We start from the raw sequence: 6,307 nt of genomic DNA, 5'->3' as shown, positions 1-6,307 counted from the left end.
TTAGTTCATTTGTTGGGATGTATGTAATAGAATTGATTAATATTAATTTGATTGGTCATACGAATGATGAGTGAAAACATAGTTGTCACTTGATTTTGTAAACCAACTCAAAGTAATATTAAGTCAATCATAAATTGCATACATATGATATACACTGAATACTAAATAATTTGTTTATTTATGATAGATTATGGCAACAAAAAACATAATAGCTGAACTCAACAAAGGTGAAAAACTTAATGGGGATAACTACAAGATCTGGCACCTCAGGATACAATATGTACTTGAGGAACAAGAAGTTCTAGAGGTTGTGAATCAGGTTATGGAAGTACCTGTAGATGGTCCCACTGCACAACACAGACGAGATCTTGATGCCTATAAGACATGGAAGAAAAAGGACTCCACTGCAAAGGGTATATTGATTAGTTCAATGGTAGACGACCGGGCTTTTGAGTATGAGTCATATCTTAGGGCTCATGAAGTCTGGGTAGCCCTTAAAGAAAAATACAGTGGAGTAAGTCTGAGCAAGCTTCGCCAGCTGACAATCAAGTTTGATAGCTACAAAAAGCATCTGAATGTGTCAATGGTTCAACACCTCAGGAAGATGTCGAACATGATTCGGGAGTTTAAAACTACTGGTCATGAGTTGACTGATGAACAACAGGTTCAAGCAGTTATACGTTCACTTCCAGATTCTTGGGAGACCATGAAGCAGACCTTAACTCACAGTGAGAGTATCAAGACTTTCACTGACGTCTCACGCCATGTAGAATTGGAGGCGGAGAGAGTTGAATCCGCAAGGATTTCTGGACAAGCCTATGTGGCTGTAGGTTCTGCAGGATCATATGGATCCAAGAAAAAGAAATGGTTCAAGAAAGGGAAGGGAAAGAAGAAGGAAGCTGCTGGTGTGGGACAGGGCCCAATCAAGAAGATAGTCAAGAAGACTGGAAAGAAACCTAAAAACAAGTTGACTTGTTTTAACTGTGGCAAAAATGGCCACTTTGCTCGGGAGTGCACTGAGCCGAAAAAGGTAAATCCAAGTGTGTCTTCTTTTCAAGAGCATTTTGTTGCTAATTTAGTGTTGTTAGCTGATTCTTATCCTTTGTGGATTATAGATTCGGGAGCAACCAACCATGTAGCTCAGGAATGAGTTACATTTGTTGAGTACCGTCGGGTACCAGCTGGCAACAAGTGGATCTATGTGGGAAACAATGCAAGAGTTGAAGTCAAAGGAGTCGACACTTGCAAACTCAACCTCCATGGTGGTAGAGTTTTGTTTCTACATGATGTCCTGTATGCTCCTGAAATTCGACAGAATCTTGTTTCCGTTACGTGTCTTCTTGATTTAGGGTATTGTATTAATTTTTACAGTCGGTCTGTTGAACTTAAGATTGACTCAGTGTCAATCGGATATGATTTTTTAACAAATGGTTTTATGGTTCTTGATGTAGAACCATATGTCAATTATGCTATTGATGGTTGTTTTTCAAACATTGCTTTAACTAATGATGCAGATATAACTGATGAGGTTTGGCATGCTAGATTAGAACACATAAGACAAGAACGTATGAATCGGTTAGCTAGAGAGGGTCTATTGGGCACTCGAGCTAAGATTCAATTGTCCATATGTGAGCATTGTCTTGCTGGAAAAGCAACTAGGAAACCATTTGGTAAGGCTATTAGATCTGAATCGACATTGCAGTTAATTCATTCCGACATTTGTGGTCCAATGAATGTGAAGGCTAGACATGGAGCTTCCTATTTCATTACATTTATTGATGATTTCTCTAGGTTCGGTCATGTGTATTTGATTTCTCATAAATCTGAAGCATTAGATTGCTTCGTTCGTTATATGAACGAAGTTGAGAATCAAACGGAACGTAAAGTTAAGGCTTTACGCACTGACTGTGGAGGGGAGTATTTGTCTGATATGTTCAAGACAATATGTAATGATAGAGGGATTATTAGACAGCTGACAATCCCTGGAACTCCACAGCAAAATGGGGTAGCTGAAAGAAGAAATAGGACTCTTCTTGAAATGGTTAGGTCTATGATAGCGCAAGCTAATTTGTCAATCTCTTATTGGGGAGACGCATTATTAACTGCAGCCTATATACTTAACAAAGTGCCTTCAAAGTCAGTTCCATCTACCCCATATGAACGTTGGACAGGCAGAAAACCAGATTTAAGTAATCTGAGACCCTGGGGGTCAACTGCTTATGTTCATGATAGTTCTCACAAGTATGGAAAACTAGGGCCTAGAGATAAGAAATGTATCTTTATAAGATATCATGAGACCTCCAAAGGTTATGTTTTCATAGGTGAGCAACTAGATGGAACTATCTCCGAAATAGACTCGAGAGATGCAACTTTTCTCAAAATAGAGTTCCCAATCAGAGGTGATGTTGATAAAAATGTTCCTCTATTTGAGGAGGATAAGATATTATCAACGAGAGAGGTGTCAAAAGGGATACCTGAGTCTAGTTAACCGAGTGGGAGTGATATGTCGAGTCATGAGTTGACTTCTCAATAGCCTAACTTATAGAGAAGTGTTCGTAAGATCAACCCTAAGAAGAGGTTTGATATTGAGAATGAGGCATTGGTAACACTTCCAATTGACGATGACGAACCTTAATCCATTGAGGATGCATTGGGATGTAGAGTTAGAGAAAAATGGAAAGCTGCAATGGTTGAAGAGATGGAGTCCATGATTCAAAATCATGTTTGGGACTTAATTGATCTTCCTCCGGGACGAAGGGCTATTGGGAATAAGTGGATTCTCAAAATAAAGAGGAAAACAGATGGATCGATTAACAGATACAAAGCTCGTTTAGTTGCAAAAGGATATACCCAATTGGAGGGTATTGACTTTGAAGAGACATTTTCTCCTGTAGTGAAATTTGTATCAATAAGAGTTATTTTGGCCTTGGTGGCACATTATGACTTGGAATTACATCAAATGGATGTAAAAACCACTTTCCTTAATGGTGATCTTGACGAAGAAATCTATATGGTTCAACCAGAAGGTTTTATTGCTGAAGGCCAAGAGCAAAAAGTATGTAGATCACTTAGAAAGTCTATATATGGGCTAAAGCAAGCGTCAAGACAATGGAACATAAGATTTAACAAAGTCATTTTATCTTATGATTTCGAGATGATCAATGAGGATCATTGTATTTTCCTGAAAAGGGAAAAAGGAAAGAATGTCATTTTGTCATTATATGTTGATGATATACTGATAGCTGGAAATGACATAGGATATGTGAATGAAGTCAAGAAGTGACTGTCATCATAATTTGATATAACAGATATGGGAGAAGCTGAATACATCTTAGGGGTGAAGATCATAAGGGATCGTTCTAAAAGACTTTTGGGTTTGTCACAAGAGTCTTATATAAATAAGATGTTACATCATTTCAGCATGTCTAATTGCAATATAGAACATACACCTATTGTGAAAGGTACTATGTTGAGCAAGAGTATGTGTCCTAAAACTCCAGAGGAAATAGCTGAGATGAATAAAAAACCATATGCCAGTGCTATTGGTAGTTTGATGTACACTATGTTGTGTATACGTCCCGATATCAGCTATGTTGTGGGCTTGGTCAGTCGCTTCTAGTCAAACCCAGGACCGAGACACTGGAAGGTAGTAAAAAGGATATTCAGATATCTGAAGGCGACAACAGATTATTGTCTCTATTTTCAAGGATCATATATGAGTCTGAAAGGTTATTCAGATGCAGATTGGGTTGGAGACCTAGATGATAGAAAATCTACATCAGGCTATGCATTCTTGCTGAATGGTGGCGCCATCTCCTGGAACAGCAAGAAACAAGCTTGTGTAGCTTTGTCGGACTATGGAAGCTGAATATGTGGCATGTTCAGCAGTTGTGCAAGAAGCAGTCTGGTTGAGAAGGTTTCTGAAGCATCTGAAAATTGCTGAGGATAGTGGGAGTCCAGTAACTGTCTACTGTGACAGTCAAGCTGCAATAGCTTTTTCCAAGGATCCCAAATATCATAGCAAAGGCAAGCATATAGAAATTAAATATAATTTTGTAAGGGATATTGTGGCTAAAAGAAAAGTCATCCTTGAGTATGTCCCTACACGTGTTATGCTTGCAGATCCTTTTACTAAGCCAATGACTAAAGAGTCATTTAAAGAACATGTAAAGTCTTTGGGACTTCGTAGAATATAATAATATTGAAATAACAATCAGACTTTGTGTTATGATTGTGTAATTTGTCATAATTTATTCAGTATATATGTTGTATTTGTTACATTCATATAAGATCTTAGTGAGCATGTTGGCAGATGGAGATTGGTCCACTCACATGGACAATCATCTCTGTTTGTTAAGTACAAATAGGGGTAAGACCGTTACTTATGAAACAGCTTACGTAGCTGAAATTATGAAATTAGAGACAGATTCATAAGTTGAGGTCGCCTTGATAATTGTGTCAAGATGAGATCATTTATGTGTAAATAATGATCGAAGTAAATGAACCCACCATTTACTGAACCTGTTGAAGGTCAGATTAGAATTCATATGTTGAATTCCGAATTATATGTTAAGTATGTCTAGATCAAAATATGTACGATGTTAAATTTGAAGACAACATGCACTCTTTTTAGTAAAGAGAATAACATCGTAGCATGTGATTCATACCACATGTGCTAATGCGACAATAAAGGTAGTAGGAGAATGAATCCCTATTTCTCTATTATGTGAGACCTTTGAGATTATATGTTAATCTCAATTTTTTGCCTTAGTGACTATTTAGTTGTTTACTTGAAGTTTTAATCAGTGTATGCTACTTTAGCATGTATCCTATGGCTATAGATGATTCGGTCTATGGAGCATATCTAGGAAAGCGACTGATTAAAATGAATTGATTCTAGCTAAAAAGGAAGATTAAATATATTTACATCTTTTGTTGCTATTCACTGGTCAACCCATTTCTGTTATGTATAGAAATGAATGTGAATATTGGATATGGAACATGCTCTTGACATAATGGTCATTATAAGGGATTAGAGATGTTCATATCGATGTAAATGAAAATTATTTAATCTGGGTAAATAGCAAGACATGGATATCTTCAAGATAATGGCTGTGTGTCACTTGAAGATTGGATGAATCCTGGATAAAGGCTATGTGCCACCAGGAAAGTGGCTATGTGCCATTCAGAGTGTGTCTCTAATTTATTTGAGCAACTAAGCAAAGTGTAACAACTTTATTAGCATTGATTGCTCAACGAGCGGCTAAGTCAAGGTGTAACAATCTTCTTAGCAACTATCGCTCAGTGTGCTTGTTGTCTCACGAACCATTTTCTCTAAGTATGGATTGGATGTTCTCATATGGTCTATGTGACCAAACTCTCTAATAGTGTATGTGACTCATTAAGTCTTTGTGACTTACCTGAGTCTTAGTTGTAAGGGATCGGTGGCCGGCTAGAAGGGGGGTTGGATAGCTAGATCACCCCCAACTTCTTTTCTTCTCTACAAAAGATTAGTGCACACGCGAAAATACAACTAACTAATGAAAACAATAAAGAAAGAATACCAAATCGCTAACAAGCTCAATGTAACATGGTTCGGAGATTGCTTGCTCCTACTCCACAGCGTGTCCTTGAGGTGGACGAGTCCTTGATCCTTCGGTGGATCAATCCTCGGCAATCTCCGGCTAGAGCTTTCTCCTTCTCGGTGGAGCAAACCTCTCACAAAGGATCTCTTCCTCTTTACAATGATGAACTTAGGTTTAGGAGGAAGAGAGTAGGCTTGGAAGCTTTGGGCAATGGCAAGGAGTTATTCAATAAGCATGAGTAGTCTCCTTCAAGCCCCAAAGATTCCCTTAAATAAGAGGAGAGAGTTGATCATCATATCAACTTATCTCGGCACCAGTCGACTGGCAAAATCATCAGTCGACTGGTGTTACCGTTAGAGGTAGCCAACGGCTACTTTCCAGCACCAACGGTCATTTACCAGTCGACTGCTAAAACTAGCAGTCGACTGGTAGCTATTTTCTGAGCGAACAGAATGCTTCTATTCGCTGCCAGTCGACTGCTAAAACATGCAGTCGACTGGTGCAGTCGACCGCTAAAAGTTGCAACCGACTGGACTGCACCTTGTTACACACTCACACTCATCCTCTCCGGAGTCATCCTTGAAGTCCTCTTCCTCGGCCTTCGTCCCTCAGATGCACCCGAGCCCGCGGCTCCTCTCCGTGCCATCCTTCACGTTGCCTTGAAGTATACTTCCCTCGGCTTCACTCCGTTGCTCCTCGTCCGGCGGTCCCTCGGATGCCTT

This window comes from Zingiber officinale, chromosome 8A (genome assembly GCF_018446385.1).
Source record: "Zingiber officinale cultivar Zhangliang chromosome 8A, Zo_v1.1, whole genome shotgun sequence".
Lineage (NCBI taxonomy): Eukaryota > Viridiplantae > Streptophyta > Magnoliopsida > Zingiberales > Zingiberaceae > Zingiber > Zingiber officinale.
This window is presented reverse-complemented; position numbering follows the sequence as displayed.